The sequence below is a fragment of the Camelus ferus genome, chromosome 17, assembly GCF_009834535.1.
Source record: "Camelus ferus isolate YT-003-E chromosome 17, BCGSAC_Cfer_1.0, whole genome shotgun sequence".
Lineage (NCBI taxonomy): Eukaryota > Metazoa > Chordata > Mammalia > Artiodactyla > Camelidae > Camelus > Camelus ferus.
Genome location: NC_045712.1, coordinates 47961374 through 47984375, shown reverse-complemented (window position 1 = coordinate 47984375; position 23002 = coordinate 47961374). Strand labels below are relative to the sequence as shown.

Here is a 23002-nt window from a genome sequence, read left to right as displayed (position 1 = left end):
AAAATCTAATCAACTATGCCCTATAGTCTTAACACTAATTGTTGAATAATTCTTCTTTCCACAGTGATTTGAAATTTAGTTGTACCATGGATTTTTTTTCCCATATGTTTTTGCTATATTTCTGAATTCTCCTAACTTGTTCCATGCCCTATAAATCCCTTTTCCCACCAAAGCCATTTCAAGGATTATAACTTTGCAATTAGTTATATAACTTTTAGATCTCTTTTCTTTTTTAAATCTTCATTTTCAAATTTTTCTTTAAGTTTTTATGTCTTTTCTTTAAGATAAATGTTTCATTCATTTTCACAAACACACACACACAGCGGTTTATGTGTATTTGGGGGGACGACCTTGTATTGATAGATTAACTTGGAACAGTTTGAGCTCTTTATACCATCATGTCTTCCTTTTACAGCCCGTGGCATGTCTGCTCGCTCACCAAAATATGTCACGGGATGTAGTCGAATTTTAAATTCTCTTCTTAAGTGATGCGGGTTTCTTTTGGATTTATATCGAGTATTTAACATCTTTGTTTGCTGTTGAAAATTGGTTTATCTCTTCATTATGTTTCCTACATTTAAATTATAGCTTTACATAGCACTCCCTTACAGAAGTAGCTTAGTGTTCCTCATATATTTTTATAATATTTGCCTGAGGCATAATCACATTACCTTAGATTAATGGTAAGTTCTTAATATCCTGTTTTTATAACTTTCTTTCTCCTATTTGATTGCATTGTCTACTATGTACACAGAGGTATGAAATTAACACATTCTTGTTACGGTCCTGATTAAATGTGACTGATACTTTTTACCCTATTAACAGTGATGCTGGTGTCTGTGTGTGCATGTGCATGTTTGTGTAAAGAAAACAGATATCTCTGTTACTGAGGTTGGTTTAGCATCAATACTGGACTTGAACTCTGCCTTTTTTGTGTCGATGAAGGAGTGCAGATTCACTGGTCATACATTTCTTAAGTGGCAGCCAGCTTCTTTCTTTGCTTGACTGCACCAGGCATTTCTGTTTGTCCTTTACTTACTGTAATTAGGTTTGTGGGAAGGAGGATCCTGAAGTCCTGGTGGGAATGCTGTAATGACTCATCATGGCATCTCCGTATGGCTAATCAAACAGGGTTATGTATTTTTCACTTGATGCTTTTGCTAATGGGACTCTAATATTCACAACTTAAGAAACCCAAACCAGCCAATAATGTTTTAAACAACGTAATTAATTATTGCTCGGAAGTTTCTAACAAAGGACACAGTGGACCTCGATGAGATAAAATTAGAAACCAGGAAAAAGAAAGAGCAACACTGGTATTTTAATACGCATGCCGTTTCTTGTTAACGAAATCTCATTGATAAACGTAGGCAGAGTGATTTTAGGTGTGAACCAAAGTCCTTTAGAAGTAGATGAGTGCTTCAGCGCGTAGATGTGACTCTGCAATGTTTTTTTAAATTTATTAACATATAGTCAGTTTACTATGCTGTGTCAATTTCTGGTGCACAGCAGTGCTTCAGTTGTACAGGAACATACATGTACTTTTCATATTCTTTTTCACCATAAGCTACTACAAGATATTGAATAGAGTTCCCTGTGCTGTACAGTATGAACTTACTGTTTATCTATTTTATATATATATTAGTTAGTATTTGTCAATCTCAGACTCCCAATTTATCCCTTCCTGCCCCCTCTACACTATCTGAAATCATGTTGCCTGACAGGTTAATATCAGGTCCAGGTGCTTTGTCAGTCATTTTGGTCTCCAGCAAAAGTGAGAGCGGCTTTCATTCGTGTTTAATTTGTTTGTTTCTGACTTTTATTTTTCTTTAATTTTTTTCTTTTTTTGGGGGGGAGGAGTAATTAGGTGTGTCTGTCTGTATGTATGTATGTATATATGTATTTAACAGCGGTACTGGGGACTGACCCCAGGACCCGGTGCATGCTAAGCGTGTGCTCTACCGCTTGAGCTGTACCCTCCCCTCCTCTGATCTTTACTTAATGGTAAGTTTTCTTAGGAAATACACCTTAAAGTTGCTCTTAAAATTGTTTGGTTAATCATTGACATTTTCTACTTTTCTTAGAGCTGTTATCTTAACTCTCGCATTAGGAAATACCCACACATTTGAACATTTCCTTGCTTTCTTTCATTCCACAAAAGTGTGTGAGTGGTGTGTGGACATGTTTACAGATGTATGCATGTTCATTTCCACAAATATTTTACACATGTTACACAAGTATTTTACACGTATTTTACAAATATTTCCACACATTCATCCATAATAAACCTTTGTTCATTTATGGTGTGAAATATAACTCTCAAGCAGAGCGTAGCCTGGTTTCTCACAGTCGCGTCATCTCTGTCTGGATCTCTCTGGGTCTCTGTTTCTCTCTCTGTCTCTTTCATTCTCTCTCTCTGTATACATAAGTCAGCTCCATAGTGATTCAAGTTTTTAGGGGCTTCCGTGGAGTTAACACAAGAGGAGACGGATGGTGCTTCAGCTGAGCAGTGTCCTGCTCTGCAGTCATGGTGCGTTCATTGCCACCATCAGGACACATGGTGGAGAGGATGCTGACCAAGAGGAAGTGCCCTCGGCCGCCCCGTGTCTCCCTGGTACTTAGCGAGCACCCACTCTCTGCCAGGCTACTCTTCTGAGAACCTTCTCTCTGTCTCCTCACTTAATCTTTACAAAACCTAGCGAGATGGATGCTGCTTCTCCCTTCCATTTTCAGACGTACGATTGAGGCGCAAGGCATTTCAGCATCTTGCCTAAGATGACACAACCAGTAAGTGCAAACCAGAGCTGGACCCCAACAGTTTGGTCCCGGAGCCCATAGCTTCGCCCACATCAGCGCTGCCTCATTTTTCACAGGGTTGTCATCAGGCACTTCCTGGGGTGCGCCCCTGCCCCCCGAAGGCACGTCCTCTTACTTAGGGCCACGCTGGTCTGGCTTGCTTTTTGACTCCAGGTTGTCACAGTGCCTGACGTGGTAGGGGAACACACAGCTGTTTTCTTTTAAGCTGAATTAAAGCAAAATTGTGTCCCTGTAAGACCCCTTTTCTTATGCCTCTTCATATACAGCCTTCATAATAAACTCTGAAAAGCTGAAATTTGGTAGAGAAAAGGCAATAGAGAAGATCAACCCTATGTTTGTTCTGACACATGCCTCACCTGGCCTCCTGCTTAATTCATATTTGTCATCAGTGCATTTAGAAGTTTAATGACAAAACATCAGTCACGTAACTTGGGGCTTCCTAACACCTTACTCATTCTTTCAGCCAAACTAGCTGACTCTTACAGGTAAATCTGCACATTGAAACAAAAAGATAGACGTTCTGCTCATCTTTTGATGTCACATCCCAGAAAAAACACACTCCTCATACTCCTCATCACTGTAACATTCAGTCTTCCAAACCATCGGTGACCACACTGTGTGCGCCTTTGTTTCTAAAATCAAAGGATTGGCATGACATTTGGATACATGGAAATCACTTTTTTTTTTTTCCAAAGAAGACATCCTGATGGAAATTACATTGAAGAATCACTTGCATAAAACAGAAAGCACAAATCTGAAGTCCACAGTTCAGTGACTTTTGGTAAAAGTGTATATATACCCTTAGCTACCATCCCAATCAAGCTGTCAGGCAGATCTGTCTTTCCAGAAATTTCCCCTATCTCCGCTTCCAGCCACTGCTGTGCACTCCCACCCTCCAGCAGGCCCTGATGTGGTTTCTAGCAAGATAATATAATTTTGTCTATTCTAGAACTTTCTGTGAGCCTTGTAAAAACACAAGTCACTAAGAAGAGCTGCAGCCACCATCACTTTTATTTTTGTAAGATTTACTGGTTGGTTCCATGGTAGGTTCCTTATCTAGAAAAAAATGCTGGTGAAGTGTGACCAGCATGAGTCGAATTCACAAGTCAAGTACTGTTGAATGCAGACATTTAAGGGGGTTTCAAGGTCATCCTTGAGAAGCAGGTCTCACATGGACAGTTCCTCTCCCCTCTGTGGCATCATCTCCTCTGAGTGACTGCTGCGTGCTGTGACATCACGACTCTCATAATGAAGTAGCAAAAATATATTGACTCTGTTTGTTTTGTGCCCTAGTGACAAAGTTTGTGGCGCTCAGCTGGCAGCCAGTTAGATCACAATTGTCCCTCAGGGGGGTATGTTGTTAAGGCAATTTATTGGGTCAAAAATTCCTATGAAGAAATAATATCTCTTAGTTTCAGAGAGCTTGGTTAACCTCCATCTACCTGTCCAGCTTAGCCAAAATGTGATTTCAATGACTTTCGTTCTATTAAATTAGTATTCATGATTGTCCTGGCCATTATTGCTAAGTATGAATATGAAAAATATTTACGAATAACCCTAATTGTTAAGTGCATCAATTTTTCTCATTGATTGTATCTCTTTAAAAAGTTGGTAATTTGTACATACTTGTGATCAGTCTGAAGCTTACATAGTGAATGACATTTACTGGGAAATAGATGCGTGTGTATCACTGAGTGTGTATGTGCGTTCAGATACCTAATAACTTGGATGTGAAAAGAGACCCCATTTCCCCTCCCCAAATCCAGAGTTAATGGTAATGCTTATTGCATCAAGGTCCTGGGAGGATCGAATGAGATAATACACTCAAGAAATGCTGGGAATTACTTGGTTGGAAATTTATAAAGAGGACTGGTCTTACAGTGGGTGCAGATTTCACAAAATCTTATACATGGGAGATTGGTTAGAAATATCCAGTCTCAGAAGGTGGAGAGGAAACGGTACAGTCACAACCTTAACCTCTATGGTCACTTCCAGAATGCTCCAGCATATTTTCTGGGTGGGACCATCTGCAGTGTACTGCGTAAATAATGCAAGGTATTTTTTTGTGTGTAGTTTTGACTGTATTGGGGCTTTAATGCTGACTTGAGAACCTACTCCCATATGAGGAGCAGTCCTTTGGTCCTCTGGGTGGAGTCCTGTTTGGAATGTCACTCCAACGTCAATACTCGTTTGAGATCCTGCTGCATGCAAAGGAATAAGGAAGTGGTCCCCTTGCCTACCTTCTGGGCCACGTAGAAACTCTCCCTCTCCCTCATCTGCTCTGGAGACAAGTCTGCTCCAAACATCTGATAGTGGCTTCAGTATCTAATTCTGATTTACATCCTTACCTGCTAGGGCTTTTGGTTGAACTTGGTATGTTCTGGCCTAAATCTGGGAGTGCCTTATGATAATCCCTGAGGCAGCTTACTGCTTACTTCAGAAGGATCAGGACATAATGCACTTGATTTGGAATACATATGGGCAGAAGTAAGCCTGGAAAGAATTAGGGATAGACTATTTCTTATTTGGGTTTGCGTACTTTGTGGACCAGCGTCTTCATTGCAAATAATCACAAACGCATTAGCAAGAACTGATGACTGTATAATGTGATACTTACCAAGACTGTCTTACCCAGGGTTTTGTGAAACACTAAAATGTAAAGGGAATGATTGACATTGTATAAAGTTAATTTAAGTTCCTATTTAAAACAATGAGAGATCTATTTTGCTATCAAATAGATTAAAAAAGATAAGACATATATCACCTAATGTGGATGATGATTTGCAGGAAAGGGAAAGTGTCTTTGGGGAAGTATCTTTGGATTGCCACTTGGAAATACCCATCAAAATATCTTAGGTCCAGGGTTTCTACTTCTGAGAAGGACGTGTACATGTACAAAATGATATATGTGTAGAGATGGTCATTGTAGACGTTTTGGAAACCACTCAATGCCCAAAGTGGAGGGGAGTTGGTTAAATGTGATGCAGCTACGTATATGATATTGAAGAAAATCTCAGTTTCTCACTGGAAAAAAAAAAACCTCACATGCCAAAGTGATGCACATTATTATATAGACATATAATAATCACATTATTATATACAAATAGATTTATGAGTATATGTCCATAAACGTTTTCAACTGCATAGAAACGTTGGCAGTGACCTGGAGAGGAAGTGGGATTCGGGGAGGGGTGATTGAGTGGAGAAGGATGAACTTGGAGGCACTTACTGCTTGTGGACCCAGTTGCATATAATAGCTAAGCAATGCGTCCCAGAGAGCCTTATCTAGGGTTTCTCATGCTTCTAGAGCAAAGCAGGAATAAGTATTTAAAACAACCTAAATATTTTAACTGGAGCTCGCTGGCCAAAATTAGCTCTAGTTCCGAGGAATGTGTGTGAAGGTAGCTGGCAGAAAAACAACGTAGCTAAAATCAGTCTTGCACCCTTTTCACAACCTTTCTCTTTCCCCGTCTATAAAAGGGCTGCTTTGGAAGCAGCCAGCAGAGCCCTCAGGAATCACCCCATCTCTGCAGCCTTATTAGATGCACAGACGTGTGTCTCCTGGTGAGCGTCTCATGCTGGGAAGGTCATTAGAATAATAAATTTAACTTCTCTGTGCGCTGGCTTTCTAAGCTGCAGGTGCATACCCCTTTTATGCTTTTTTTTTTCTCCATTTTCCTGTGGTTTGAAGTATTATTGGGATTGCCACCTCATCCTTCCTCCAAAGTTTTGCCAGCAGAATGTGTTCTTGGAACTGCCGATGCCTGAAATAATGTGTGGAGTTTGGATTACACGGGCTCCACACGGTCCCCCGTGTTCTCAATTTCTAAGAACTCCACGAAAAGTAAGACCTGATTAATGAAAGCAGACTTCACAAGGGCTAATAACATCAAATACGTTTTGATGTTTTGTGTTGGAGTCTGACCCTGGCTTCTGTGAATACCACTGTCACGATCGTCCCACAGCACCTAGTTATATGGATGGGAATTACCGCATGAAATTGCCACTTTCAAACAGAGAGCTTCTGGAAAAGAGCTTACCACACCACATGGCAATTTCTATAAATGGCACAGCGTTCGTGAGGAAGGCTTCAGAAGGCAATACTTTGTAAATTTACCATTAAGCTTTGCTTTTTACAAGTACGGGTATCAGAAAGATTTAGGAAAGGTATGCTATATTGGGTACATTCCTTCTAAAATGTTAAAGAACTGCCATTTGGGTTAGATATTTAGCATAACAGAGCATTTCCCCATCATTCAAGTGTCCTTAGGATGGGTTAATCCCCCTTTCTGTATCAAAGGAGAAAAAAAGTACTTATCAGCGGTGATTAATATCTGGAGCTTCAAAAATAATTCTAGGCTTCAAGTGGAGAAAAAATATTACGCCTAAACGCAGTCACACGAAACAAAAGGCATAGTATTAAAAAAAAAAAATTGGGGGGGTGATTATATTTATTTATTTATTTTTAGAGGAGGTACTGGGGACTGAACCCAGGACCTTGTGCGTGCTAAAAATGCGCTCTGCCACTGAGCTGTACCCTCCCCCGGCCCCAGCATAGTATCACTTTGTGTTCAGTCTGTATATGTTCTTTCCTTCCAACCTATACTCTCAGAGAAGACCTCTTCTTTTTGTCCCGCCATCTCTCTACATTCCTTTATTTCTCCTGAGGATGCTTGCTGTGTCTGTCACCGTGGGTTTCCTTTCAAAACTTTCTCCTCCATCTCTGCCTTTAAATTCATGGGCTGTCTGTTGTAGTGTCTCTGTTCCTGAAGAAGGAATGAAACACTTTAAAACAAAAAACAACCAAAGAAAGCCAGTTGCTAGCTCCCTCACTTCCTAGTTCCCCGTATGTCATTTCTAAACTTCTTGAATCGATCATTTCCATGGACTTTTCCCCAGTTCTTGAACTTTGTCTCCTTAAGTTTTGTGAGCTGTGGGTGGTTCTTACCAGATTACAATTTTAGGAAAGAGGATGTGAAATCAGAGTTGAACCAACTTTCAGCTCTAAGAATATTCCAATGAAAATGAATATATACATATATATGGGTGACTGGGACATTGTGCTGGACACCAGAAACTGACACATTGTAACTGACTCTACTTCAATTAAAAAAAAAAAAAAAAAAAAGAATTTTCCATACTATCGTACCCTCTAAAGTTGGAACAGATAAAGAAATCACTGTTTGTACAAATGTACCTCGAGTCAGATTGATTTCTTTTAATATAGAAAAATTAAATAGAATTACTTAGGTGACTTTTGTATTGTTAGTGCCATGTAGATGTTACTTAAGGAGATAGATCTATCATGATCTATTTGAGAAATATTAAAAAAAACAAAAACAAAAACAAAAAACCTTAGGGGATTCTAGTGAAAGATGCCTCCAACTTTGTTTTTCTGGGACCAGCTAGCGGGAATTTAGTATTCTGGGGGAGGATTTTCAAAACTCCCCCAAGAGCAAACCAGCTACTTTGACGCAAATAAAATTCAGCTCCTCTGCCTACCGTTTTTAGCCTTCATATAAGTGAGCTGTGACATTTTTGATGACTTCTTTGCCATTGTTTCTCTACCTGCAACTTTAAAAATGAAAATAAAAAGTCAGTCTTTACTAGAAAAACATGTTGATCCTTGACCAAGTAATCAAAAGCAACTATAAAGGTTAATTGGCAACCCAGATGTCCAACAGTGTGGGAAATATTCAGTAAAAACAAAAAATGATATTTGGAAACACATGGCAAAGCTCAAATTTTTGTATATATTTTGTGAAAATTGTGTAAAAGCTATTCCTGAGTTGAATATAGGAAAATTATGGGAGACTTCAACATACTTAAATAATTCATTGTGGCTTTCAATTTTATGAAAAAAAGTTATATGTAATTTCAAAGAGAAATGGATGTTTGTTCCAAAAATAATTATAATAGAAAAAATAATTTATTTAACTCTAATAATATGTAAGCATTCCATTATTTTACATCTATATGATGAAATCTTATATCTCAACTAAAACGTATATTCATAGTAACCATTTAATAACCTGAAAAACAACTGTGGTATATGAAGAAAGCAATGTACAATGTGACGTGTGAATGTATCTGTGTAAGGAGAGAGGGCAGAGACAGAAAGACAGAAGACAAGTATTTAAGTTGATGCGGAAAGGCAGTGTGTCAAAATAATTTTGCCAGAAAAATTGCTAGCAAAAAAATGCTAGGATCAGATTATTTATCTTTTATAAAATTCTCTATATTCCAAATTTTCTTTCCAAATCATTAACATGTATTACTTTATAATCAGGAAAACACAATACAGGTTATTTAATTACCAAGAAACAAAGCATAGAAAAATGGAAAGGATATACAAGTTTTAAATATTGTGGTTATATTTGCTTGAAAGGTATATAATTACATTTTCTTTCTGACTTTCTTTATTTTCCATTTTTTTTCCTATAAGGAACATGTATTGCTCTTAGGAGAAGAAATAAGTTTATTTTTTTTTTAAAGCGGCAAACAATGGTCCCCCATTCGTAATCAAGTATTTTGGTGAAACTAGAAAAATAAAAGACAGTGATGCACTTTCCCTACAACTACATTATTGCTAATCAGGAAGGACCATAGCGGACTTTATTTTATTATGCTTTCTTCCTCTGTCCTAAGCCAATAACTGAAAAGAAATATTGAGGATGATATGTTTGAGCATCCGTAAAGCAATGGCAAGATGTCAATGGTGATGGAAACAAGAAAATCACTGCAGCATCTTTCTTTTAGACATTGAGACTGTTTGTGCAAGGAATTCGCTGAAACCATAACGAGTTCTTCAAACACGCTGTGAAAGAATTCCATTTGTGTCCCTTTGTGTATAGATTTGGGATGTGCATGTGGCTGTCCATTGAGTTAACTTTGTATTAAAATGGAGCCTTTTCAGCTTGAACTAGCTTGCCATTGGAGGTTAGAAACGTGTCATTTGGTTAAAAAAAAAAAAAAAGAAGAAGACTGAGGTCCGTGGAGGGATGTGTGCAGTGATGCTGGTTCAACTTCCGTGGACTCGCAAACCCTGTTACTGCTACTCGGCTTGATCACCCTGAAGGATGGAAGTGTCGTTATTGAAATGTGGAAGGACAAACGAGTGTACTGATCCTTGTCCACTGGAGTCACAACTGGGGGGCAAGTTTGTCATCACTTTTCCCTTAATGCCTCGTACATTGCCTGGCCCTTAAGTAGGTGCTCAACCAATATTGCAGAAGGAATTAATGAATTCTAAGCCTGCAGTCTGAGCTGTCATTCACATCACTACTGATAGGTAGAAATTCAGTAGAAGTTGTTAAAAAAAAAAAATTAGTAGAGGTTGTTAAAACAATTTAAAAAAAAAACCCTCATTTTAAGTTTAACTAGAACCCCCCCCAAAAAAGACCTGTTCTAAATTTCTTGAATCAGTGACATCTCCAATTTCTTTTATTTTTTTTCCAATCTCACAAGTGTTTGCAGTAGTTCAGATGAAACTCCTCAAGCCGCTGTCCCCACCCATGTCTTCCCTCCTAAGTACAGACACACACAGGTGGACGGTGGGGAGGGCAGGGGGAGGGATGAAGAAAACGATGTTGTGTTAAGTAAGGAAACTTTGAAATTTCCTTCCAGTTTGTCTTGGTGATGGCTGGGGCAGCGGGATTCCAGAGCTCCTTGGCAAGAAAAAGGCAAATAGGAGAAACTAGTGTGGAATGGATTCTTGGACCTGGAAACGAATGTAGCTGAAATTACTCTTTCTGTCCAGTTAAAAGGTCCCCCCAAGGTGACAGTGAGGATTGGAAAGACAATCATTCTGATCACGTTTTCTAATCCAACCCTGAATTATAGAGAAAAAAATTCCCAGTAAGAAAGCACCTCTGTCTGAAACTTCAACCCCGAGCCTCCAAGGCGCTGGCTGTAATTAATCTGAAGATACAACGCAGGTCCCGCTTTGCTTTCAGATGTCATTTTCCTGAAGCCTAAAATGATGTCTCTCTAACAAATGGCCCAGAGAAATGGCTTTGCGGTTTTCCTTTCAGACGCTCGGAGATGACGGACAGACCGGCCTTCTGACACGGGGTTCCGGGAAGTCTTTTTAATTGACTCGTCGTCTGCAGCCGTGAGGGGGCTGAGCTGCTAAGCGGTTGGCTGCTTCCTCCGCTGCTTTCCTGACGGGCTTTTCTCGGGGGAGGGTGAGTGAAGGATGATGTCAGTTGTTGATTTCCGCGGGGCGTGGCTGAGCCCGTGAACCTGTTCGCGGGACAGTCACAGTCGTCCCTGCGTCTCACGTCTTAAAAATTTATCAAAAGTGCTCCTCACACGGGTCATACATTTTCATGTTAGAAAACCTGTTTAAGGATTCCTGACTCCTGGTAGCTGTATTGGTTTTGGTAATCTTTTGGACTTTGAAAATTGGACTCAGCTAAGCATATTCCCTGGATTTTAGTATTTGGCTGTTAAGGCACTTTCAGACCAGAATCTTTCTGTTGGCTAATGGTGATATAAACCTGGATCTCCACTCCAGCGACTCCTAGATGCAGACTCCCTAATAAATCACCAGAGGAGGAATAATTAAAAGCTGCTTTCAGTTCTATTATTAAATTACCAAGGATGCCTGGACCCTTCTTCTGGATGTGCTGTAATTTATACTATCAGTGTGGGTTGTTTGGGTTTTCTAAAAATAATAAATGACCCAGCTAGAAGCATTTGGCTCGAGGCGTACAAGAAAGAATCCATAGCATATAGATTTGTTCAGTGGCATTTAAAAGACCTTGATTAGAATTCAGTCTGGGCCAGAGTGATGAGAATTCTGTTCACTGATGGCTGTTTGAAGTCATCCTACGTGCCTGAGGCTGGAGGGATTGACAAACAGGAACAGTTCTCACCTCCAGTGGCTGGATCCAGCCGTCAGGAGAAGCTGACACTTTAAAAGAGAGATCTAAAGATGTCTGAAAGGCATGATCGCTGATACCATTTGCGTGTTTTTGTTTCTGTGCTACCTTTGTTTGCCACAAACTGGATGGGCATTCCCGAGATGCCTTCGAGTTCCCTGAGCAGAGGCTGGCGTTGTGTGCGTGCCGCGGGAGGTCTCTCTCTTCTCTGCCATAATGGTTCGCTACACCTGTGTTCCTCGCAACCACTCCCGGAGTCGTTTCCACACGCTGCGCGTTTTAGGATTGGGAGGGTTTACTGAGAGGGTGCAGGGGTGTGGATGGAAGCATTAGACAGTGACAAGTTTACACCGCTCAACTTTGAAATGGAGACAGACGTTTGATTGGTTTTGCCGATGGCTGCTGACATTTGATTGGTTGGGGTGATCTCTGATGTTGAGAAAGCGAAAATATATACTTGTTGGCCGGGCAAATGTATTCACCGGGATCGGGTTTAAATATCTATCTGTAGAATTATGTTCAGAAAGATACACACATGCATGAGCAAATATGTGGTTCCTGCTCTCAAGGAACGGAGATGACCACAGCAAAACATGGTAGTGGCGTTATTAACTCTGCATGTGAATGTGTGCACGCACGTGTGCACGCACGTGTACACTGAATAAAAGAGTGTGGGGGATGGCGCAGGTAATTTTGTCATGGTGGAGTCAAGGAAGGCTCTCTATTTGATCTAGGTTTTGCAGGGAGGTTTAACATGAAGATGGAGATGATATTCTGGAGGTGAGAGGAAGACCAGAAAACTTGACTAACCGAGAGTCTGGAGGACCAGGCAGGGTTTCAATTAGTACCAAGTACAGGAAGGTCTTTTTGAATAATTTCCCTAGCTTCATCACCTTTAAAAGATACCTTCCTTCTTTCATTCACTGATCCTTGAAACATGTCTTATATGACAAGCATGTATCAATGTCCTCTTAGGTGTGAGGGATTTGAGGACAAATATACTAAATCATAGAATAAAAAGCACTGCCGCAAAACTTACCAGCAGGAGAGGGGGTAGGAAACACCATGGCAATTATAATCTTCCAGTAATTACCACAACTATGCAAATGTAAGTATATTCAAGAGGTAAATGACAAAAGTTAGCCCAAACATCATTTTGAGAGAAAAGATTAAATATGTTGTTTTTTAAAAAATTTATTAATTCTTGGTTGTATGCATTTGAAATAAGATAAGCCAGCAAAAAGGTCATTATTTTCCTTTTCTGACAAATAATAAAAAATCTGAATAATCAGACAGGAATATTTCAGAAATTTAAGTTGGAAACTATGGTAAGAAAAAAATATAAATAAAATGCTTTCGTTGGGAGCTAAATTTCCTAATGGCTCCATGAACCAATAAGCAACAAAATAATTCTACTTGCTCTTTGTTAATCGTAGTGTTTTTCAAGTATTGGATTTCTGTTTCTCACTCTCAGTTGTACTGTTGTTCCTCTGGTAATAAATGTCTCTGGGAGAGCAAACACATCTTTATTTCAGGAGAGAAAAGAGAAACCATTAATTGGCCTAGAATGACTATTGAAAACAAAACAAAACAAAAACCCCCAAAAACAAACAAACAAAAAAACCCAAAGAGAGTTGCCTTCCGGTTTACCCATCTATAAAATGGGAAAGATAACAGACCCTACCTTCTAATGATGTTTCAGTGAGAACAAAAAAATATACCTGAAGACATTAAAATTATGCCTGGAATGTAGTGAAATGCTCAATTATGTTTGTTCTTCTGCTTTGTGTTTATACATTAGTGATTCTAAATATGAATTTTAAAAACTAGTGGGTGAAGTTCTAAGACACGGGCAACCATAACTTACCCTGAATTTTTCATTGCATAAAACAGGATGCTTTTCTGAGGTTTCTCATATTCGAGCTCCCCCGGAGGCCACGTGCATGCCATGGGGATGCCACGGGCCCCTTGTGTGTTCATATTGAATTTGCTCTGTTTGCTTCCAGAACCCCCCAATCATATGCAATATGCAATCCAGTGAATTCACAGCCCTGTTACTCTGGGTATCAGCGGCTTCTGAAACTGGGCAAAGAAAAAAAAAAAAAAAAAGATCCTGTTGGGTGGGCCACGCCAAGGGTAATCTTCCTCCTAAAAGAAATTCTGGCTGCCCAATATTACCAGCTGGGTGTTCTCCCTAACCGCCTGGCTACACACGTGTGATGAATAATTGTGATTTAGCAAAAGAAAGTGAATGGAAATGGAACAAATTGAAGCAATTAACTAAAAGATGTAAAAAAACAAGAGGCCGACTTGGCCCTCAGACCTTGTGGGTAGGAAACCCTCGGTATTGGTTAAAGTAATGGTAATGATCACTTTCCCTGTTTGTAGACTGTTATCAGTGGTTAAGGTCCTTATGATTTTCGCTGGAGACTCGGAAGGAATGCTAACATGTGAAACCAAGCAAAGAAGTGGCAAGTAATTGAGCCTTGAGGGATCCTTTGGAGAGCGGCTGTCATTTAGGGGAAGGCACTTTTGATACTCAGCGAGCTGGTTTCTGAGCGCCTGTTTGCAGGAAATGAAATTCTAGACTTTGCTGTTTGAAAAGGGTAGGATTGGGGTGGGCAGTGTTCTCAGAAGTAATCAAAGCCTTTTGAGCATTAAAAATGATTGTGGAATGTTTGGAGCTGGAGGCACAACTGATGCAAATCAAATGGTGTATTAGGAGTCCGCCTGGCGAACATGGAAATATTTCAAAGTGCTGCCTGTGCCTGTGATTGGGTGGTCAGCGTCAGACTGAGTGCACTGAGGCAGGGAAACCCAGATGCTGTGCCGTTGGCTGGGAAAGACGGTTCAGTACTGGGTGGGACGGGACATCCTGGGCTTGCAGGGAAGACAGGGTGCATAAACCCGGGGTCTCGAGCCGTCTTGACCACCCTCCACCCGGGCAGAACAACCGTCCAAGGTGGCGGAGGTCAGCAACAGCGAGACGCCCAGACGGTGAAGCTGGGTCTTTCTCCACCTGGATAAAGAGCCCTTCAGGAAATGTGAGTCGCTTTACGTGTTTTAATTTTCTAGGAGATTTGCAAGATGGTTTTTGAACGCCGTCATTAGAAATCGCACCATAGAAACTTGTAATTAACTAAATGATATTTAAAAAGGCGATACTCAAAATTCACCACGTCGTAACGATTTTACTGTGGTTTGCTATGATCTCTGCTCTTGAGGTTATTTACATGTATTCTAGTCCTCTGGTAAAAATATTGTAGAACGGGGTCCAACTTCTCATTTCTCCCAGCTCTGCGTTTTGTGGTGCGGTGTCGGTAGCTTGAAATTGCCTTTCTGTTCGTTGCACCTGGCCTTGCTCCCACACACAGGACGGCGGCAGCGGGGTGGTGATTCTGAAGGTTTCACAGGAGCGGTTAAAAAGACAGTGTTGAGTGCAGAGCTGTTTGCTAAAATCAGCCTCCTGATCTGCCCTCCACTGGCTTCTTTGTTAGTGGTTATTTCTTAGTGTTTGGTGAGCGACTTCTGCAACAGCAGCAGACCCCCATCAAAGCCAGAAGACCTCCGGCACCACCGGTGGTCAGACGTGCTGAACTTAGACATAAACTTGAACATGGGCAGAACCTCAGTTCTGCTTTAATTGATGTGGGGTGACGCCTGGCTGGTGGGAGTTTGCAAGACTCCCCAGTGCTCCTCAGACAGAGGCAGGGTTGAAAACTACTAGCCCAGGGAGAACTAACATTTCTTTGTGCTTTGCTCTGTTGTGTGGCCATCCTCCCCTGCCGTCCCGCGTCTGCCTGTATGACTCATCTGTGTGCACTTTCTCAGTAATTCTTCCCTCACCGGCACCGCTTCAGGATGGCATAAGCCCCAGAGATAGACGCTCATTACCAAGCCAGAGGGGGATTCTTTCCCAATTATCCTATTACAAGCTCCGGGAAGAACTTTAATTGGCATCATTCGGAGCACGTGTGTCCACGTCGCAGCCCATCACCGGAGCCTGGATGGTTACCCCCTGCTCACTCATGCTCCAGCGCGGGGGTCAACCCCAACAAGACAGATGGGGAGGTGTCTGTCTGCTCCACTGGCTTGGGTGGTCCTTGTTGGACTCATGGAAGCCTTAAAAAGGCTTCATTCTAATCATCAGCCAAAAAAAAAAAAAAAGTGGTGGTCGTTCTAAAATTGTTACCAGTTCACTTACAGTCTGGTCTTTCAGCAAGTGTCTTCTGAGGATGAAAGTGACTCTCAGTGCATACATTTTTGATCAGCGTATATAAATTGACTTCATTTCAACCCTTAACACGCGGAAGTCTCGATTCTTCTTTTTGGACATTGGTTGCCACGGAAAGCCAGGAGGTAAAGCGGGAAAAACTCCAGAGATCTGATCTCTGATCTGCTTCTAACTCACTTTGCAGCCTTGGGCAAAGCCCTTAACATTTCTCCACTTGTCTGTCAAACAGATAAAAATACCTGTCTTTTTATCTCATGGGGGTATTATGAGAATTAAATGAGATAATGTTGATGAGATAATTTTGAAAAGAGGATCAACCTACAGCTGTAAAGCATTATTTGTATTTACTGGCTAGCCAAGTGGTCTTCCATGTTACAAGTAAAGATAATAAACATGCAAATGCCTGTGTTCAGATGATTATTTGTCATGTAGGAAAGTCTTCTCCTGATATATATTCTTTCAGATGAAGTTCTAATGTGTTTTCAGAGTCTGTCTTTGCCAAGACAGAATTGTATTGAAACTCTTAAAATGATTTGTCTCTAATCTTATTCTTAACTGTTAAGTATGATGTCAAAATTAAAACAAAAATGTTAGAAGATCAAAATGCACCCACATAGGAATATCCAGAACTTATTTTACAAATAAGCTCAATTGGGATCTGGAATAAGATCTCACATTTGATTTTATAATTTCCTTGAAATAGGTTCGCTGGTTTAACTATTTCTCACCTCCAAAGTACCACCTCTGTCTTCTCTACTTAGAGACCTTCCCTTAAGGTCAGACTCAAATTTGTAGCCTTCTTGAAATCCATGGTGATAAAATTCCCTGTGCCATTTCCTGCATTTTTTCTGAAATTCCTGAACATTACACACACGCAGAGAGATAGATGTTCCTATATATAGCATGTGTCAGTTTTTATGAGGTTTATTTGTTCATCATTTTCCCCTAATTCTTTTTTTAATATATTTTTATTGAAGTATAATCAGTTTACAATGTTGTGTCAGTTTCTGGTATACAGCACAGTGCCTCAGTCATACACAAACATACATCGATTCGTTCTCATATTCTTTTTTTTTTTACCATAAATTACTATTAGATATTGAATATAGTTCTCTGTGCTATAGAGTAGAAACTGATTGTTTATCTGTTTTATATGTATTAGTTAGTATCTGCAAATATCGAACTCCCAATTCATCTCTTCCCATCTCCTTTCCCCTTGGTAACCATAATGTTTTCTATGTCTGAGAGTCTGTTTGTTTTGTAAATAAGTTCATTTGTCTTTTTTTCTTTTTTAGATTCCACATATAAGTGATATCATGTGGTATTTTTATTTCTCTTTCTGGCTTACTTCACTTAGAATGATGATCTCCAAGTCCATCCATGTTGCTACAAATGGCATTAGTTTATCCTTTTTTATGGCTGAGTAGTATTCCATTGTATAAGTATACCACATCTTCTTTACCCAGTTCTCAGTCAGTGGACATTTAGGCTGTTTCCATGTCTTGGCTATTGTAAATAGTGCTGCTATGAACATTGGGGTGCATGTATCTTTTCGAATTAGAGTTCCCTCTGGATATATGCCCAGGAGCGGGGTTGCTGGATTATATGGTAAGTCTATTTTTAGTTGTTTGAGGAATCTCCATACTGTTTTCCATGATGGCTGCACCAAACTGCATCCCCACCAGCAGTGTAGGAGGGTTCCCTTTTCTCCATACCCTCTCCAGCATTTATTGTTTGTGGACTTTTGAACGATGGCCGTTCTGACTGGTGTGAGGTGATACCTCATTGTAGTTTTGATTTGCATTTCTCTGATAATTAGCGATATTGAGCAGTTTTTCATGTGCATACTGGCCATTTCATTGGAGGATTGCTTGTTTAGGTCTTCTGCCCATTTTTGGACTGGGTTGTTTGTTCTTTTCTCATTAAGATGTTTGAACTATTTATATATTCTGGAAATTAAGCCCTTGTCAGTCTCATCTTTTGCATATATTTTCTCCCATTCCATAGGTTTTTTTCTTTTGCTTATGGTTTCCTTTGCTGTGCAAAACCTTATAAGTTTAATTAGTTCCCATTTGTTTATTTTTGCTTTCATTTCTATTGCCTGGATAGACTGCCCGAGGAGAACATAGCTAAGATTTATGTCAGAAAATGTTTTGCCTATGTTTTCTTCTAGGAGGTGTATAGTGTCTTATCTTATGTGGAAGTCTTTAAGCCATTTGTAGTTTATTTTTGCGTGTGGTGTGAGGAGGTATTGTAACTTCACTGATTTACAAGCTGCTGTCCAGTTTTCCCAACACCATTTGCTGAAGAGACTGTTTTTACTCCATTGTATATTCTTGCCTCTCTTGTCAAAGATTAATTGACCAAAAGTTTGTGGGTTTATTTCTGGGCCCTCTATTCTGTTCCATTGATCCATATGTCCCCTAATTCTTAAAAGCAGTGACCCAGTGTATTATTTCATCCCCCATGCCTAGGAGTATTGCTATGTACCTGTAATCAAGTAAATATTGAATGAGTGATTAGATCTGAGAGTACATTTTTTAAGATAGAGAGAAGTTAGAGAAACAAGGAGAAAAGATCAAAAGAAAATGGCTAAATTTTATTTCAGATTCATACAGAAGTACATTTCATCGATTCAACACTTTTTTTTTTTTTAAAAAGCTGTATTGTGGTATGATTCCTGTACAGTAAACTACACATATTTCAGGTGTGCACTTCGATGACTTTTGATGGATGTCTACACCCATGAAACCACCACCACAATTAAGACAGCTAACATTTCCATCGCTCCCTAAGAGGTGCAATTTTCGAATTCCCAATTTATCTTTCCCATCCCCTTTACCCCCTGGTAACCATAAGTTTGTTCTCTATGTCTGTGAGTCTGTTTCTCTTCTGTAGATAAGTTCGTTTGTGTCTTTTTTTTTTTTTTTTTTACATTCTGCATGTAAGCGATATCATATGGTATTTTTCAAGGCGTTTTTATTGAATATTTACCAGATGTCCAATATCAAGGTGCAGAAGAGTTTGAGTAGTGAAGACCAGTGGTGGTGTGTGGTCCACCGTGTGGTGTACAAGCCCGTAATAAATCATTTCAAAGTGAGGGAAACTTAATTTAGCAGGGCCAAGGGAGGACACTGGGGAGGAACAGGAGTTAGTTTTACAGAGACCCAGAGCGGGGCATCTCTGACGGAGGGGGCAGAGTATGGGGGCCCCAGAGAAGAGCCAAGGAGGGGACGGGAGCTGGTAAGAGGCCCCAAACAGCATGGGCACCGCCTCACAGGGCCTCTCAGGCAGCTTACAGAGGAAGGAAAGTGGGGATACACTGGGCTTTCAGTCCGCCTGCTTTTTGTTTTTTGTTTGTGATTCCAGCAGTTTTATTTTTCCCCCTTTACACAAAACAAAGGAGAAGAAATAATGCAGAATTAAAACCGCGACAGTAGTTAATCAGTGGAACACACATAACACAAAAGAATCCGGATAGGAAGACAATAGGGAAGCATTTAAATTAAGGTCGTTTGTAGTTTTCATACGAAACATTAAAAAAGAAAAGTCAAACATAGGCCATGTGGGTGCCACTGTTCAGAGCAAGACTGAAGGAGAGAAAAATGCTTATTTGGGGAGAGACACGCCACAAAGTCCAGGCTTTACATCATCAGTGCGCTAAAGTCACAAAACTGTATCACAGCTAGTTAATCAGAGTTTAAGAATTGTACCCACGTATGTCACATTTTCAGCCTCAGAGGGTCATTCCTACAGATTTCCATTACTATAAATTTCTAGCTACTGAAAGGGAAAAATTGTGTATGTGTGTGTGTTTGTGTAGAATTCATTTTTAATAACATCTATTTTTTTTTTTTTTTGGCAGAGGTGGTTATTAGGTTTACTTAACTTTTAAAGGAGGTACTGGGGATTGAACCCAGGACCTTCTGTATGCTAAGCATGCGCTCTACCACTGAGCTATACCCTCCCCCTGATTTTTAACAATATCTTGTACCTGGACTTTTAAAAACCTATTAACGCATCATAAATATGACTTGTTCTGATGAAGGGCCAGGGCCGCCTCTCTTCTCCCATCTAATTTGTAGCTCTACACATTCTGAGGTGTGAAGGTTGCAAAGCCAGCTGGGCTTGGGTTGAAAGGGGCACAGTAAAAACAGAATCTCACACGGAGTGGCTACTGTGTGTCGTTGTGGTTACTTTCTGTGTGTCGACTCATTTCAGCCCTCAACCACAAGCCCATGGGGTGAGTACTGTTTTCATGACCATTTCACAGATGGGGAGACTGAGGCAGTAAGGAAGGAATTAAGTAAAGTAATAAATAAATTGCTTGTGTCACACCCAAGGGTAAGTAAGCCTCACAGTTAAGATTAAGGCCAGGCAGTGAGACTCCAAATCCTGCAGTCTACACAGCGTGAGGCCCGTCTGTGAACTGCTTGCCAGAGGTGTGCGCTGAATAGAGAATTGGGAGCAATTGTGTGCTCAGGGGTCTTGCTTCCTTGGACAAAGTGTTGTGAAGGTGGTGTGGTATTGTAAGTGACCCGAGTTAGGTACAGTTGTGAGCTAGAGACCCACGCACGTGCACGGTGGCCCGGGGGGGAAGCGGTCCTTCACGCCTGGCAGCTCCGGGAGGAGCACAGGTCTGAAGCTCCCACTGTGCTGCCCTGGATGGGGTGCGGTCGGGGATCTCCTCTCTAGCATCTCTCGATGATGCCTACCTGATACATCACGTGCCAAAGCGTCACTGGAAACTCACCTCCTATAAGCTCATTCTATTTCTTTCTTGCCTCTTGGGCCTTGAAGGAAGGAAGTGTGAGAGGAAAGATCCAGAAGGGAACAGGTCATGGGGACTTCCTGCTCCTTCCCGCTGAGGGTTGTTTGGGTTCCATCTCACGACAGTCGCCTTCCTGTGACCATCCTGCAACACCTCAGGAGTCTGTGAGCTTGTAGAGGGAGAGGTGGCGTCAGGGCTAGATGCTCATCAACACTGTCTCTGGTCACGTGGTCCAGGACCAGTGGCACGTGCACCCTTTGTTCCCTATCAGGGCAATAAACCAGAAGTAGCCACAACCTCTCAGCCTGGAGAAACGGGGTTGGGGACGAGGTGTGGGTGGGTTCCTGTCATGTCCCCTCCCTGAGGTGGGGGATGGGGGGACAAGCTATTTTGAAAAAAGTACACAGGGAAGGGAAGTAGTGATGTGCTTAACATGATACAGCAGATCAGTTGCCGAGAACCTTTATCGTTTCATCCAATAGGATCAGTTGCCGAGAACCTTTGTCTTTTCATCCGATAGGATGACCTCTAAATGGCATCTTCCCCAGCTCTGACTGGAGAGGTTCATTTTGCTCCCTGGCTAATGACTCTGTGTCAGACAGCGGACATGTGGTACCTGGGTGGAGGGGGTGTGTTTGCTTTTTGTCTTAGTTGTTGTTGTTATTCGTGTTACCTTATGTGTTTGGTATTCAGTGTTGGCTGTGGAACCAGATTCCTTTCTTTTTCCTGAAAGAAAACAGTGCCTACAGCCCATGTCGAGAAAGAGTTGTTTTTTTCTTTCCTTTTTTTCTTTCTTTCTTTGTATTTCTTTCTCTCTCTCTTTTTTCTTTCTTTCTTTTCTTTTCTTCTTTCCTTTTTTCTTCTTGTCTTTCTTTCTCATTCTTTCTTTCCCTTCTTCCTTCCTGTCTTTCTTTCCTCCTTCCTGTCTTTCTTTCTTCCCGTTCTTTTTTCTTTTAACTAGAGAATTAGAAAAACTTATGATAAAAAAAATCGTAAGTGAATATTGCCATTACCTGGGACTTCCCTGCAATTTTGCATCAATTCTGAGCCCTAATAAAGACATTCTGAAGGCTCACAGTACTCGCAAAGTCCAGATGCGTCCACAGACAAGTCACACATAAAGGGGAACATGGAGTGTTTAGAAGACATTTAGTTCTCATGTTGTCTTAGTCAAAAACGATGCAAACTTTGTTTCAAGTAAACCACCTACTTATTCCAGTGGAAGACAGACTTTGCCTTGACTGGTCTGTCCCGAGGGTAGTAAACGGGAGCAGAGAGGCAGTCCCTGTGGGGCGCACACAGTGAGGGGTCCCTCACGTGTAATAATCATAGCCCTGTACTTTATTGATTTCTTCCTTAATACTTGTAACCTCCTGCATCTTCCCAGTTGCAACACCTCTGTTACTTCTTCTAAATTGCCTCATTTGAGAAATTTGTCCACTATGTCTGGGGGAGGGTAAGGGGCATATGAAAATCAATCCTCTGAATTATTGAAAGGTCTTTGATGTACTCTCGGGAGCACTGAAAATTGCACAGGCTTCGTCAGATAACTTCTGTGTTCCCTGAGGTCCTGGACGCAGCACGTTGTGTTGACTTGTGAAGGTAACACCTCAAATACAATGTGATCCTCTAAAACGCCTTTCCATTTTCTCATCTAGACCCTAGATATGTGGTAGTTCATTCTTAAAATTGTATCCCCTTTCTGCATTACCACTATTTAAATGAACTAATACAAACATTTACAATTTTAATATAGAGTTTAGTAGATAGATAGCATTCTGAATTTAGTTGCTATTTTTTCTCCTATTTCTTTTTTTTTTTTTGTAGGGGTGTAATTAGGTTTATTTATTTATGCATTTAATGGAGGTACTGGGGATTGAACCCAGAACCTTGTGCATGCTAAGCATGTGCTCTACCACTGAACCATACCCTCCTCCCTTTTCTCCTATTTCTTTTACAAACCCTATTTAAGCAAACAAGCAAAATCTAGGGTTGATTAAAGGAAAAGAACTACACACACACATTCATCTACACACATTATCCTTCTGGTGAGAAAAACAAAACAAAACAAATGAGAAAATCTGTCTCTTCTTTAAGGTGCGAGGTGTTGAAGAGACTGGCTTTGGGAAGCAGACCCTCTCCTGTACCCAAGCCTCCAGGCTCCCATGTCAGAAATGATCTGTTCTGTCAAAGTAACGCTGCCTTTTATTTGGAGATGCTACTTCCTTCGGGAAGCTGATCTCTGCCCAGACAGCAGCTACATTCTGATTTCATAAATAAGTCAAGGTTGTGTTT

The 23002-nt window shown here is 40.7% G+C and overlaps 1 protein-coding gene and 1 long non-coding RNA gene across 15 annotated transcripts in view; one reads left to right on the top strand and one right to left on the bottom strand.

The window, feature by feature from the left end:
- Window positions 1-23002, top strand: part of RBMS3 (RNA binding motif single stranded interacting protein 3) — a 629715-nt gene that overhangs the window by 69482 nt on the left and 537231 nt on the right. The gene's annotated exons all lie outside the window — the stretch shown is intronic.
- On the bottom strand, window positions 1951-15724 carry LOC116657292. The gene is made up of 3 exons (XR_004312434.1): window positions 15651-15724; window positions 2132-2136; window positions 1951-1964 (listed from the first exon to the last, which is right to left on the bottom strand). It is a non-coding gene; the product is annotated as an uncharacterized LOC116657292 (long non-coding RNA).